At 39.5% G+C, this 16,634-nt stretch overlaps 1 long non-coding RNA gene across 1 annotated transcript; it reads left to right on the top strand.

Moving 5' to 3' along the window:
• Nucleotides 1-3,735: 3,735 nt before the first annotated feature.
• LOC307135166 lies at nt 3,736-6,567 on the top strand. The gene is made up of 3 exons (XR_013817639.1): nt 3,736-5,214; nt 5,409-5,867; nt 5,980-6,567. It is a non-coding gene; the product is annotated as an uncharacterized lncRNA (long non-coding RNA).
• Nucleotides 6,568-16,634: the final 10,067 nt, after the last annotated feature.

Here is a 16,634-nt window from a genome sequence, read left to right as displayed (position 1 = left end):
CTGTCCTTTTCCTCCATGTTAGGATTCTTGTGTTTGTTCACATTGCTGAGAGAAATCAATAACATCAACACAATATCATTTCTTTATCGCAGGTCAACAACAAACTGAACTGAACACGAGCCGAGAACTAGTGATGGAGAAACGGAGCTTTTCCAAACTCCGAATCAACTGAACCGATTCATTGACTCAATGATTCACTCTTGTGAAGCGCTCGAGACGCGCTGGCGACCCCTGCTGGTCAAAACTGTGACACTGCAATGAGAACTCAGACCAAACATGTGTGATGAGACTCTTTATAACACAACTTTATTACATTAAATATAATCCACCATTAAATGTGAGGTGTGTGTATAATTTCTGCTCTTTTATTCATTTGTAGAGCTTGTTTCTGTGTGTTTTAGGCAGGGATAGGAAGCGATTCACTTTCACTTTTCCTCAGTGAACCCATGAACCAGTGTCTATATGTTTTTAAAGCTTTATAAATGTGTAGACATCATTTTAATAATAACTTTAATGTATAATAAATGGAAGTTAATAGTCTCTCGTTGACCTGAAGCTCTGCATAAAAAGCCCTACAATTGAATCAAATAACATATTATACAGACACTTCATATTTAATGGTGTCAGATGATTTGTTAATGGCCTTTAATAGATTCGAGGTTTAATAAAACATTTGTAATTGGTTTGTAAAAGGTGTTTTTCTGCATGTTTGGGCTCAGTTTTCACTGCATTTCCAGTGTTTGACCAGCAGGGGTTCTCAGAGAGTCTTGAGCGCTTCAGTGAATCATTTAGTGAATCAGTTGTTCAATTGAACAGTTTGGGGGAATCACTCCTTCAGGATGATTGTAAAGTCCCAGCAGGCACAGCTGCCTCCATCACCTCCATCTGTGTTGTTTCAGTCACTCTTTACTGGATTCTCTACATTTCCCCCATTCAGCTTTATGAAGACACCATCTCTCTCTATAGCCTGTGCTTTTATCCACACTTGTGTGTTTCCTCTGGGACTACACACTTCTATTATTATACATTCACATTCATTTGGGACATTTACCCTTCTATATGCTAATCTTTAATGAATGTGACACATCCTCCAGCTTGTGTTGTGATTCTGGCACATCTAACATCACTATAAGCTGCTCACCAAAGTCCAAGTGCGCTCTTAACCATGTTTCTGGAGCACAAATAATATGGGCTATATCATCCAGATCTGCTAGAACTCTCTTCAACTCATTGGCTATTAAACTTCTGTCGTTCCATTGGAGGAAATGAAACGCCATGGGAAAGCCAATCACCTCCAGACAAACCATCATCATTGGTGTTCAGCATCTCATGAATAATTTCAGCTGTAATTTCTTGAATCCCCAATAACTCTGTTGCTGCTTCTACAATGGTCTTGCTTTTATACTCGCCAGCTCTCGAGGACAACATCGCCCTCCTGTGGACATCAGATCATCTTTAGGGGACAACTTCTAGTCCGTCTCACTCCCTTCCCCTTCTGAAAAACTCAATCCTTGTTTTTTAAGGTCCCTCTCTGAGAATCCCCAGAGTTCTTCATCATCATCTCTTCCTTGAATATCTCCAGCCGCTGCTGATGCTGAATCTCATCAGTTGTTGAGCGGTAGGATAACACACTTTAAGTTGAGATGTGTGTAACTGGTGAATCTTCTCCTGGCTCTTCCTGTCCCTCCTGATAGTTTAAAGGGCCCGTCCTACGCTCAGCTCCATAGAGACCCTGCCATTCTGGAGCCAGTTTAGCAGAAATGTTTTCCTCTGCTTTTGAGAGCGGGTGTGAACGCATCCAAACTCTGGCGTTCGTTCTGAAGGAAAGTTCTCTTCTTCTACTGTCATAATGTGGCTTTTGTCTGAGGCGAGCTGGTGGAGATCCTTTAATTCCTGAAGTTGAGCAGCATTGCTATATGTTGGAGAATCTGGAGAAATGTCCTGGGACTGTAACACTACATCCAATGGAGCTCTGAGAGGAGTAACCCGGAGATTCTGGACCAGCTGAATTCAGCCCAAACCAAACTCATGAAGGGCTTTTCCTACATCTGCACACTTTCACTTTTATAAACGGGGACGATCTTTGAATAATGTTTCGGTCGTCACATGAAATATGATAATATGAGAGTTTTGAAGTGCTGGAGAAAGATGTGTAGAGCTATTTCTGCCACAATCCCATGGTTACAGTCAGTGTTCCTGCATTAAACCCATGGGGAATGTTGCTGATTTGAGCACTTAAAGCCTTTTATAACTGGTCCATTCTCAATGTTTGTCCTGGTTTCCCCGTCAGAGCTGTTTGATCTGTGGTTTAGCTCAGAGAATCTGCAGTGGCGAATCTGATGCTTCTCTCTAGACCTCCATCGTCCCGAAGTCAATGGGTTTTCTGAAGGGGTTTTGGTTAAACGGCTGAAATAAGGTCTGTGGTGAACACAAGCTCAAGACACTTTCACGTTTTATTCTCCAGCATAAGCACATCAGTATTAGCCCACTCATGATCTTCTGAAGCTGCTGCGTGTCTTGAGAAAGGCGTTTGCTAACGAGTGTCTAATGGGACGCCAGAGGCAGGCGAGGAGAGGAAACGTCTTCAGCCCAAAAGGGAAACTCAGGGGCTTTTACAGCCTCATTCTGCTCATAATTGTGCTCTTATAAACTATTCTCACTCAAACGCTCTGGGGAAATGTGTGAGATCAAAACTGAAAGAGTTGTGGGAAGCTCAGTGATGGTGACGCTGAAGTCATGTGACCGTGGTGTCGCTCGTTTATAGCCTAGCTTTAGCTTTTTACTCCTGCGACTGCATTTAGGCTTCAGAATTCATAAAGTTGTGTTATAATTATCTTGATGGACAAAATGTGCAAGAGTCTCAAACTTGTGTTGATCCCAGAGCCTGTTTTTAGCGCTGATCCAAACGCCTGAGGGGAAATCCTATTGGCTCATTCATACTGGCAGGAGCTTTTGGAGTATCATCATTGGCTGCTGCTAAGCCACTCCATAGCAACCAAACAGAGCACCCTAGCAACCGTTTAACAAGACCTGTATCTCTGCATCAGAACGTTGTGTAAAGATGGGGGTCGGATCTTTGACTCATGCTAGCAAACTGGACTTTCAACATGCTAGACATGCTAGCAGTGAATAGCTACATGCTAATGGCGATTAGCTAAGGGTTAAAACATGAGAAACACAAGTAAAAGTGTTAGCATCATGCTAGCTAAATACTAATAGTGTTAACATCATGCTAACAGAATGCTAATCATGTTAGCATTAATGCTAGCAACATGCTAATTGTGTTCACGTCTTGTTAAAAACATGCTAGCAACATGGTAATCGTGTTAGCATTAATGCTAGCAAAATGCTAATGGTGTTCACATCTTGCAAAAAACATGCTAGCAACATGGTAATCGTGTTAGCATTAATGCTAACAACATGCTAATGGTGTTCACATCTTGTTAAAAAAATGCTAGCAACATGGTAATTGTGTTAGCATCAGCCTAGCAAAATGTGAATTGTGTTAGCATTATGCTAGCAGCATGCTAATTGTGCTAGCATTAATGCTAAAAACATGCTAATTGTGTTCACGTCTTGGTAAAAAAATGCTAGCAACATGGTAATTGTGTTAGCATTAATGCTAGCAACATGCTAATTGTCTTTACATCTTGTTAAAAAAATTCTAGCTACATGCTAATGGCGATTAGCTTAGGGTTAAAACACAATAAACACAAGTAAAAGTGTTAGCATTATGTTAGCTAAATACTAATCGTGTTAATATAATGCTAGCAGCATGCTAATAGTGTTAGCATTAATGCTAGCAAACATGCTAATTGTGTTATCATTAATGCTAGAAACATGCTAATTGTGTTCACATCTTTCTAAAAACATAGAAACATGGTAATTGTGTTAGCATTATGGTAGCAAAATGCTAATTGAGTAAGCATCATAATGCTAGCATCGTGTTAAAAAATATTAGCAAAAATGGTGATTGTGTTATTATAATTTCAACATGTTAATCGTGTTAGCATCATGATAACAACCTGCTAATCATGTTAGCATCTTGTTAAACAAATGTTAGCAAAAAAGGTAATTGTTATCATAATGTTAGCAACATGTTAATCGTATTAGCATCATGATAGAAACCTGCTAATTGTGTTATTATTTTGCTAAAACATGCTACAACAAGATAATTGTGTTATCATAATGCTAGCAGCATGTTAATTGTATTAGCATAATGCTAGCAAGAAGCTAATCATGTTCAAATTTTGTTACATTTTTTTAGCAACATGGTAATCGTGTTAACATTATGCTAGCAATATGCTAATTATGTTTGCAACTTGATAATCATATTAGCATCTTGGAAAAACATGCTAACAAACATGTTAATCATGTTAGCATTATGGTAGCAACATGCTAAAAATGCTAGCATCTTGTTAAACAAATGTTAACAAAAATGGTAATTGTGTTATCATAATGCTAGCAACATGCTTATTGAGTTAGCATCATGCTTCTTCATCATCGTTAGCATAATGCTAGCTGCGTGTTAATCGTATTAGCATTATGTTAGCAACAACCTAATTGTGTTCTCATCTTTCTAAAAACATTATTATTATTATGTTATCAAGCATGAAAATCATGTTAGCATTATGTTAACAACATGCTAATTGAGTTAGCATCATTCTTCATCATCCTCATGACACATTTATTTGTAAGGAGCTTCAGCTTAAAGTGTGGTGGAAATGAAGGTTTTTGCTGCAAACACTGGAAGATGTGAAATCCCGAACTATTTCCCCAAACGTCAGTTCCAGTGAGTCCTAGTGACCATTACAGTTGATTGAGCACAAGTGGGAAACGAATGCTGCCGTTCTCCAGACCAGAGCAATGCATGAGAGCCTGTAGTTGCTCCTGACAGTGAACCAACATGACTTTAGCTGTGGAGCTGACAGGATTCCAGCACAGACGGTGTTTGGCACACACACTGAACCTCACGCCACAGAGCCTTAAAGCTAGCGCTGTAGCTCGACTGCTAGCGCAGATTCAGAGGATTTCTGTGTTCTTCCACAGGAGCAGCACAGCAGCGGGAGCACTGAAGAGGAACCAGACCATGCTGGACCTTCCACAGCTCAAGTTGAGGACAGATGTTGCAGTCCGGTGGACCAGCGCATATGAGATGCTCTCCCGTTTCCTCCAGCAGCATCTGCCATCTGTGCTGACCTCTGACCTCCTGAGGTCAGCTGTTCACTGTCATTACTGACACTACTGAAGGGCCTTAAACAAGATTACACTCATGATTTCAGCTCATTTTCTGATGTGTTGCTGATGTGTTCTGTCCTGTTATTCAAGGTTTAGGAAATGTTCATCTTATTTTCAACTGAAATGATTAAATTCATCTTTTAGTTAATGTTGCTCTGCTGTTTCTAAAGGTGAGAAAGAGAGTCTCTGACATCTGCACCTCGACTGAGATGGAAATCTCAAATGCTGAAGAGGTCAAGCCCTCAAGCCTGTGCTGGTGGAAACAAATGTCCTGTGTGAGGAGAAGAGCCAACAGTTTCTATCATTGCTCCGCTTCACACACAACTGTTGAGTGACATGAGCAGCACTGCTAAAGACTCAAAGAGATGAAGATCTACCAAGAGCTCTCAGAGAGATATAATTCTTCAGAGGAGAAGAGCAACCTCTACATCTCATCAGCCTTAGACCCTCGGTTTAAATCTCTGCCCTTCCCATCACCAGAGGACACGCATCAGACATTTACCAAAGTGTGTCAAAGGCGGATCTTAAGGGAAAGTCCTTTATTAATCCTCTAAATGTTCAGCTCAAGTTTTATACTTTAAACCCATTCAATTACTGCTCAAATATACACCATCTAGTAAATATCTTCAGTAAGTATTTATAAGCTATTTAGATGTAAAACTGTATGATTGTATTTGACTACTGAGCCTTTTCTTCAATAATAATGCAGCAGGTCAACAGGTGTCCACTGTTTTCTTCCAGGAGGCGGCAGACTTAATGGCCAGCAGATTTCAGATCTCTCCTCCTCCTGAGCAGGAAGAAGCACCAGGTACTGTTTGCTGCTGAGGGGATGATAGACTACAGTGAGCCTGGAAAAGATCTTTCCCTTTCCAAAGAGGAGGAAATCTGTGCTTGCTGATCCGCTTGGACAGACGCTCAACAGCAGTAGCACCAGTACGTCCACACCTTCAGCTGCTCCAGAGCTGGGTCTGGAAGAGAAACATGCATATGTGACTCTCACCTTAATCTACTGGGAATGCTTTTGCATTAAAGATTAACCAGCTCTAAGCACTGAAATGTGTCCATGCTTACAGAAAATAAGTTGCCCAGTTGTAATATGTGCCTTAAGTTGATTTACATAAAAGTTTACAGTTGACAGAAACTCTTGTTAGAAAGCACTGCAGTGTGTTCATGTTCACAGAATAGTTCATTGCACCCTTTGGTACTGAAATGTGACCATATTTTGTTATATAAGGTTTTATACCTGGTGTTTGTCTTTTACCATCACTATTTTTAGTAATGTATGCATTTCACAATTTCTTTTCAGCAATAAATCTGTAGTTTGAGGGGTTTTGTTAAATGTAATTTGCACAAATGTGAGATGTTGCTGCTATGACTGATAAGTTAGAGATGTGAGCTTTCTTTACTACACATGATTTAGTCACAAACTGTTCTCTCTGGCAAATAATCATTTTTCAAGCTTATGGCTGTTTTGTCAGCTGTGTGAGCAAAAATCATGTTTTATAAACAAAGTTTGTGAGGAGCACGTTAAAATGGTCTATATAATCAGCACGAGAGGAGGTATATACACAGCCCAGAGCCGACTCACCAAGTTACCTCAACGGTTTTCTGCCTCCCTCCGCCCCCCCGTTCCTCACTCACGGTCTGCAATGCGGGGCTGAACTCTGGGTTTGGGCTAAATTCTGAGCTTGGAGCCCTCGATCCCCTTGGACAGAGCGCCTAATATACCATATCTGTCAACCCTCCCGTTTTTTACTGGTTTCTCACGTATTTTAGCTCTTTTCCCGCTGTCTTCCTGTTTTAGTATTTTCCCGTAAAATATCCCGTATTTTTACGTTCTGATTGTGTTAACTCAGAACACGCAACTATCTGTGTCTGTGAAGTGGCTTGCTCTTGGGTGGCTAGACCTCCAGTCCAGCAGGTGGCAGTACACAGACAGTAGCTTAGGCCAGTGTTTCCCAACCGGGGTGCCGTCTGACAAGAGCAGGGGTGCCGTGTAAAAGTCCTTTAAATATTTTTTTTTTGTTCAAATTTTTCAAATAATTCTCTCTTTGTAAACTTTGTTCATTGCATGCCGTATGTTCGAATATGACCAGTCATTTTCGCCGTCATCACCCGGTTTTAGTGCCAGAAGACGCAAATGAGAAGTTGCGCGCGCTTTGAGAAAATTTGTCTCTGTGCACTCATCCGAAAGCGCGCACACGTCTCACAGCGCGCAAATATTGAGTTCTCTTTCAAGTCTTGCTCTTGAACGGACAAACTCACACAAAAAGTATGTCAACATGTCCATCTTGATGAGTATTCTAGCAGATATAGTCTGTATATGCCTTAAGTAAACTTTATACAGTCGAGAAAGACGACGCATATCCATGCATTAGGTCTTAAAGGGGCAGTAGCATTAGGTCTTAAAGGGGCAATAGCATTAGGTCTTAAAGGGGCAGTAGCCTTTACTGTCTGTTTAATGTCAAACAGCAAAAGACAAGGACAGGACACCACTCACTGCTCTTTATTGAATAGCTTTTGTAAGTTTAATAGAATTAATCTTTAATTTATATAGTAAAATATGCAATGTTATTTTACATTTGATCAATTTCTGTACTTGAAAACTAATGTTAGACGTACCTGAAAAACCTGAAAAGCATGGATTATTTTATTAGTATCTTTGCTCAATAGTATTTATTTGTGCTGCTGCTTGTATTTAAATGATTTTTTCTTATTATTTTATTTATTTTTATTTGACAGTAGTCCTTTTTTCCCTGAACATAGCAAATACTGAACCGTACCGAAACGTTGAACCTAAAACCATGATACAAACCGAACCATGAGCAATCTGTACCGTTACACCCCTAGCGTAACGTATGCGAGGGGGTGCCACAAAATGGAGAACATTTTCAAAGGGTGCCATGACTGAAAAAAGGTTGGGAAACACTGGATTAGGTTACTATCGAAGAAGAAGAAGACAGTTGCAGCGGCGGGCGGGAGGAAGAGGGAAAAAGTAGCGGGAAGTAAACTTCAAGGAGAGTAAAGTAGATGAGTGTGATGTGCGATGATGGATCAGGATGCTGACGGCCAAAATCAAAATATATTGTGTAGTTATAAACTCTTTTTTTTAAGTTTGTGGGTAAGAATCGTGTAAAATAAAAATCCCTTATTTTGTGGATGGATTACAGGAAATCTCCCTTATTTTCAATGTTCAATGTTGACAGTTATGTAATATGCTAATATTTTTTTTACTCTATTCGATGATTTGTAAGTGTGAACTTGTAAAAACAACTGCCACAGGTAATCTTACATTATTTTTTTATTCATTAAAGATACATTTATTATCACTATTGTATCTCAGCTTTTGTCTTAGCACCAAAACCTGTAAACATCCATCCATTTAGCCCAAAAACCGGATGCTAATGGCTTGGTCAAAAGGAATTCTGCGTGTAAGCCTTTTCAGCATTTTGGTGAAGTTCTCTTAATTTATTGATATCTCATTTTAAATAAATGATATCTCATTTTAGACTCCAATTTTATGTGACTCCAAAAAGTGTGTTACGTTTAGAGTTTATCAGCTGATTTTAAGATTAGTTGCGATTTAATTTAGATCGTAGATTTTCTTTGTATCTTCCTAGTTTTCATATTCGTTCATCAAGAGACCCAATATCGCAGAGAGACAGACGCTTCCGGACGCACGTTCACGGGCACAAAATGTTTACTTCTGATATTAGTCAGAGGATGCAGAGTGAATATTTTACCTTTAAATGGTTGCTCACTCAACAAAAATTTTAATTTTAGTCATATCCACGAACTACAATTTGCTAATCCAGCGATAGTCAGAAATCGGAATATCGTGCACGCTGCGCCCAATGCTTCAGTCGTGCCGTCATCGGTGTGATCTATCATAACCCTAGATTTTGCTGTAATTAAGGAGTCTACATCGATCCATACTAGAAAAATTATTTCAGAATCATACAAGATAAATCAAGATTAACATTTATTTTGGCCAGACAGGAAAAGTAAATAAGTAAACAAGAATCTATGGTACACAACTGATCAGCGTAAAAACATAAAACACAATTGCAAAGCAATATGAAAATAATTTAAAAGAGTCATCTTGTCTGGCTCATAGGCTACATGCAGTGTGTGTGTGTGTGTGCCCCAAAGACACTGACTCAGCACCACATGGGGGTTCTGACTACAGAATTTTTCCCCCTGAAAGCTATGTTACCATCCCTTAAATACTCCAACTAGAACAAAAGGGTTTTTAATATTTGCAACACAACCACCTGGTTTTGGGGGAGAGGATCAGATATCTTTGAAGAGACTCCTCAAAAGGAGAACTGAATTCTCATTAGTTTTCAATCTTTCCATTTTACCATTTTTTCAAGACCATTTTACCATTCGCACCGAGACCTTTAAAAAGACATCAAACATGAAAGGGATAAAAACAATAGATTTACAAGATACATCATCACTGGTATATCTGGATTTGGTGACTTGAAAACAGGGCAAGGAGAGGGCAAAATGGGGAGGGGGGAGAAATATTTGTCAGGGTGGTGTCTAACGGGTCATCTCCAGCATAGCTGCACACGCTCAGCTCAAACGCCCTGCAGTGATGAAGAGATCATCAGTGTTATTCACTTCACCGGTCATAATGTTACGCCTGATCGGTGTATAGTAAAGTGTAATTTATTCATTCCAGAATAAAAAACTGTTCAACACTGATAATAATCATAAATGTGTGTTGATCATCAGATCCTCATATGAGAATGATTAGTGAAGGATCATGTGACACTGAAGACTGGAGTAATGATGATAAATTCAGCTTTGATCACAGGAATAAATGACACTTTACTATATATTCACATAGAGAACAGCTGATCTACACTGGAGTGTGTGTGTGTGTGTGTGTGTGTGTGTGTGTGTGTGTGTGTGTGTGTGTGTGTGTGTGTGTGTGAACAGCTGATCTACACTGGAGTGTGTGTGGACTGGTAATCATCACGTTATGGGGACAAAATGTCCCCACAAAGATAGCAATATCCGAAATCCTCATCCTTGTGGGGACATTTTTAGGTCCCCATGAGGAAAACATCTTATAAATCAGACTAAGTGATGTTTTTTGAAAATGTAAAATTGCAGAATGTCTCCTGTGAGGGTTAGGTTTAGGGGCAGGGGCAGTGTAGGGGGATAGAATATACGGTATGTACGGTATAAAAACCATTACGCCTATGGAAAGTCCCCATAAAAGATGAAAACCAAACATGTGTGTGTGTGTGTGTGTGTGTGTGTGTGAACAGCTGATCTACACTGGAGTGTGTGTGTGTGTGTGTGTGTGTGTGTGTGTGTGTGAGAGAGAGAGTGTGTGTGTGTGTGTGTGTGTGTGTGTGTGTGTGTGTGTGTGTGTGTGTGTGTGTGTGTGTGTGTGTGTGTGTGTGTGTGTGTGTGTGTGTGTGTTGAGTGTGTGTGTGTGTGTGTGTGTGTGTGTGTGTGTGTGTGTGTGTGTGTGTGTGTGTGTGAGAGAGAGAGAGAGAGAGAGAGAGAGAGAGAGAGAGTGTGTGTGAGAGAGAGAGAGAGTGTGTCTGTGTGTGTGTGTGAGAGTGTGTGTGATAGTGTGTGTGTGAGAGAGAGAGAGAGAGTGAGTGAGTGAGTGAGTGAGTGAGTGAGTGAGTGTGTCACTGCTTGAAAAAAGGTGTATCCGGCCAGTAAACTCCTGTATACACTGCTGAAATTCGGAAGAATCCAGGAGTATACTGGCCGGATAGGTCAAATTCCATGGATCCGTAAATATTCGTATACTTCCGAAATGGTACCAAATCGGATGTATGTTGTGGCCGTATACTCCCATGCTACAGCCATTTGTTGCCATGGCAAATAATCCCATCAAGTTTTTCCCAGGAGACATTTTCACACCTCTAAACAGCTTTGCCTTCCATCCCCTATTGGTCCTTCATCTCAAACTGGATTGGCTGTTTTTTTAAAACCACTCCCAAAACCCAGACTGCTATTGGAGGACAGGACGCATTGAAAACCCAGTAAAGTGATTTTATTGGTTACTTCTAAGGCTAAGGGTGGGCTAGGTTTTGTAGCATAGTGACTTGATTGGTTATAGGCCAGCTATGCAGATTTTGCTCATATATATGCAAAATCTATATATATATCCCCTCTCCCCCCCAAAAGAAAAATACACACAAAACAATTTGATAAAGTCTGAAATATTTATTAAAAAGGTATTAAAAAACATTCTTAAGAGCATTATAAACAAACATTAAAACAATGGGGAAACAAATGTAACAAAATGTATTTAAAAGGGATGAAAATGTAAAGGAACAAATGTAAAAATATAAACAGTCCAAAGAACATTATAAACATACGTTAAAATGAATTGGTAAAGAAACAAAAGAAAAAAAAGTGAACAGAATGCATTTAAAAGGACAGAGATGTAAAGGAATACAATACACCGTGTACATAAAAAGGAAAATCAAAAAAAAAGGAATAAATATACAAAGTACACAATATAAAATGAGAACATTAAATTTACAAGACAAAAAAAAGTGTATATAAAATACCCATAAATATTCCAAGTAAACAATATAACCAAGTAAAAATAACAAAGAGCATTATAAACATACATTAAAATTAATGGGGGAAAAGATAAGTGACACAATATGCATCTAAAGGAAGGCGACGTAAAAGGAACAACAATACAAAGCGTGGAGATCAAAAGCAACATGGACATCTAAAAAGGAACAAATATACAAAGTATACAATATAAAACGAGACAAAGAAATCTATACATTAAAAAGTGTATATAAAATATATGTCAATATTCTATAAATGGGAACCAATAAAAGTATAAGTATATAAACATTGGAATAAAGAAAATATAAAATTTAACAATTGAATATTAAAATTATAATTATAAAAGAATTGTGACCAACTCTAACACAATTTTGTTTGAGTTTTGAAAATGTTTCAAACTGGCATGATGGGCTGGTGATGTGATTCGTAGCATGGGTCAGCCTAGTCTGGTTTGTAGTAGCTAGCCTAACCATCCACACTGGCCATCCATCAACAACAGCATCATCTTCATCAGACATCAGGTCTATAGTTGCGGTCTTCCACAGGTTCTGTGTTGGTTTGTGCAACCCTGGACCTGGGGCCTGTTTCAGAAAGGAGGTTCAACCAACTCTGAGTTTAAACCTGAACTCTGAGTTGACTTACTCTGAGAGGGGAAACTCTGAGTTTTGGGTTTCAGAACAGCTGAATTGAGTTGGTTCAATAAACTCTGAGTAGACTGACTCTGAGTTAAGCTCATGCACTCCAACTATGAAAAGTCACGATCAATGGAGCTCCGAAATTATGATTCACCATGGCAACAGCACCCAACAAAAAGACGTTTGCATACTTTCGGGTCAATATGTAAGTTTAATTCTTAATTATTTTAATTAAGTTTAATTTTCATGGTATCCAAAAGGCAAACAAAGAATGTGGCAGCAGCTAAAAAAATAAATTAAAAAAACATAATTAAATCAGGAAAAGCTTTAAGCATAAAATGTTCATGGGTGTAGGTTTAATGACTTTACAAACATTTAACATATTAAATAAATATCATTCAGTGTCCAATGTGCAGCAGCTTTTCCCACATAGACCCGTTTTAATGGTCATCAATATCGTAAATCCTGCAATGTTTTTTTTATTTATTTTTTATGTATGTACATTTATAACACTAATACTTTGTATTATATTACTTTTGCATCAAATTACAAAAATCAAGTTACCGCTGCTGTGAGAGTTTTTCTAATACAGCGTCTATGGTAGTGATAGTTAAAATTATCATCTTTCTCTCTTTTCACTGCAGTTATCAATCTCACTTTAATTTTTCCATCTTTTTGAAATCACTATTGTGGAGTTTTTCTTTTTTCTCCATTTGCTATTTGAGCAAATGGAGACACAAAAATATATATTTAATGTATTCTCTCATTCACCGCTATAAGAGTTAACCCAACTATGACGACTTCAGCTTCGGAAACCCAGAAATGTGAAAAGGGTCTATGCTTTTTTCACATAATGAAATGTTCTCTGATCCGCTTTTATCCAAAGCGACTTACAACTTGGGGGTACAATAAGCGATTGGTCGTGAAGAGTCGAGTGAGCGCAACAAGTGCCTGAAATACTTAGTCCGTGTACATTTCTCAGTGTAGCACAGGCTAGAGTAGGGAGGGAAAGAGAAGGAGAAAGAGGAAAGGAAAGTTTTTTTTTTTTTTTTTTTAAGAGGTTAAGTGCTCACGGAAGAGATGAGTTTTTAGTTGACTTTTGAATGTTGTCAATGAATCAGCATTTCGGATGGCGGTGGGCAGATCGTTCCACCAGCTGGGAACGTTGAATGAAAATGTTCTGGAAAGGGATTTTTTGCCTCTCTGTGAAGGTACCACAAGCCTTCGCTCCTTAGCTAAACGAAGGCTTCTGGCGGGGGTGTGGAGTCGTAGAATCGAGTCAAAGTATGCAGGAGCTGAGCGCGTGGTGGCTCTGTAGGCAAGCGTCAGCGCCTTAAACTTGATGCGAGCAGCGAGTAGTAGCCAGTGCAGAGAGATGAAGAGTGGTGTGACGTGGGTCCTTTTGGGCTCGTTGAAGACCAGACGTGCCGCTGCATTCTGGATCATTCGAAACGTTTGGATCGCACAAGAGGGGAGTCCAGCCAGAAGCGCGTTGCAGTAGTCAAGTCTAGAAATAACCAGGGCCTGGACAAGAAGCTGTGTTGCGTGTTCTGTTAGGAACGGTCTGATCTTTCTGATGTTGTAGAGCGCAAACCTGCACGAGCGAGTGGTCTTAGCAATGTGATCTCTGAAGGACAACTGGTCATCAAATGTAACTCCAAGATTTCTGAGTGATTTTGAAGGGGAGATCAGGGATGTACCTAGCTGGATGGTGAAGCCATGTTGTGAAGCCAATATTATAACAAATATTTGATTAAGAGACTGTTTTCATGCAGTGGTTTTAAGGCCCTGACACACCATTCTGATGGTTTGTCCCAGACCCAGGCAACGTGAACCAACCCCACAGTCGGCTTTAGTCATTACTAGTTCGGTTTAGTGTTTCAGGGCCTTAAGAATTTATTTTTCTGTACAAAAAGCTTGTTTGCTGTAGCCTACAGCAGATAATTCTCAATCCTGAAGTCCTCCCCTGCCACCCCTCCATCTGAGAACAGCCAGCACCTAGTGTCAGTCATTAACATATGAAAGGTCTTCTTCACACCTAACAGTCTTCAGTCCTAGCACACCCAGCAGTGTTTCAGCTGTATATGTCCGTGAAATTTCACGGATTCCTGTATACGTCCGCATACGTGAGGTTTCCGGGTTTTTCTGGAAATATACTGTTCCGTGTTACTCTGATCCGCTTTTTCCCACATACATCCGGTAAACATCAAATTACACAGGAGTATACCATGCCCGGATAGTGCCGGATTTCAGTGTTTTCATGCAGTGACTGATCAGTGAGATTACAGTGAGTAAGACTGAAAGAGAGCAGAACACACACATCAACAGTCAGATCCTCTAGGCAAGGCAAGGCAAGGCAAGGCAAGTTTATTTGTATAGCACATTTCATACACAGTGGCAATTCAAAGTGCTTTACATAGAAATTAAGTTAAAATAGTCATAAGTGAAAAAAAATAAAAATATAAATTGTATAACAAATATAATAGGAATTAAAAGGAAATAAAAAATTAAGATGAAATCCCCTATCTGGGGTGGAAGAAAATGGAGAGTCAGGTTTACTTTAAAAATATTTGTCAGGTAACTGTGCGTTTAGACAGTACCCTTACAGACAAATATTCTTGGCCTAACTTGAGGGCGTTCTCTAGATGTTTTACCCGCCAGAGCAGATATAAACGGGTCTTCCTCGCACCGGAGGGAGTACTCAAAAAATATTTGTCAGGTAACTGTGCATTTAAACATTACCCTTACAGACAAATCTTCCTGGACAGGAACACCAGGGCTATCTCTACTTTGTTTGACCGTCAGAGCGGATCTACACGGTCCTTCCTCTTACCACCATCTACAAACACACACCAACATTATGACTATATGACTGTAAATTAAATTTTATATGTTAGTGAGAAGCAATCAACCTTCAGGGAGAACAACTAGTGTGTGAGTACTGTATACATTTTCTCATTTGATCTTTAGTTCAGCTGTTATTTAGAACATTGTCTGTGTGGTGTAGTGGCTATTTGTTTGTAGTCTCGTTAGTTAACGCGCTGACCACATGACCTTGTGCTAGCTAAGACGGTTCACTGGGCGTGGCCTTAAGCCAGCGTGGTATAAGAGCGTGCATTGTTTACATTGAGTTAGTGAGAAGTAATCGACCTTCAGGGAGAACAACTAATGTGTGAGTACTATATACATTTTCTCATTTGATCTTTAGTTCAGCTGTTATTTAGAACATTGTCTGTGTGGTGTAGTGGCTATTTGTTTGTAGTCTCGTTAGTTAAAGCGCTGACCACGTGACCTTGTGCGAGCTAAGACGGTTCACTGGGAGTAGCCAGCTGTATTCAATAACGACACTTAACGTGAGAATAAATTGAGTGGTACTCCGTGGCAGCCCTCATGTGAAGACCGAAGAGTAGGGTTGGGAACCGAGAACCCGTTCTTATGCAGAACCGATACTGATTTTAGAAAAATACCAGAACCGCGCAAAGTTCCTAAGTTTCGGTTCCGAAAACGGTTCTGGTGCAATGTGTGTGCGAATCGCTGGGAGCGTATCCTTTAATAGTGAGCGACAGCTCACCTCATCATGAATATTATTACGTTGCCTGCTTCCAGGAGTGCAACCAATTAACGCAGTTCAGCACTGAAAGCACTCGCGCTAAACACATTCGCAGTTTTGCGTCAGATATTTTTGCATGGTGAAGAGAAAGTCACAGGATTAATTTCCAAAGAATGAATGACGATGAAGCAAAATGTATCACATGTGAAAAGTTGTTATTAACTTTTCACATGTGATACATTTTGCTTCATCGTTCTGCAAAGGAGGCTACACTAGCAATTTGACAAAACATTTGCAACAGCACTGAATCAACCTCAAAACATGTAATGTTTTCAACTGTTTTAGGAAGACTGCTGCACCTTGCACGTCCCCATTGCCAGGTAGGAATTCATACACGGGTAAATGTTATTTCAGTAGTAATAAACTATAGACTAGAGAGAGAGAGAGAGAGAGAGAGAGAGAGCGAGAGAGAGCGCGAGAGAGAGAGAGAGAGAGAGAGAGAGAGAGAGTGCACGTGCGAGAGAGAACTGAATTTCCATGTATTATTTACAAGTTCGCTGAATAACTGAATTGCTATTAAATTAATATACAACTAATTAATACATATAAGTAATACATATTTTTTATAACTTGGTTTTATTCAG

Source organism: Gobio gobio (assembly GCF_949357685.1).
Source record: "Gobio gobio genome assembly, chromosome: 12".
In the NCBI taxonomy this organism is placed as follows: domain Eukaryota; kingdom Metazoa; phylum Chordata; class Actinopteri; order Cypriniformes; family Gobionidae; genus Gobio; species Gobio gobio.
Note: the sequence above shows the minus strand (reverse complement) of the source record. Positions and strands in the feature narration are given on the sequence as shown.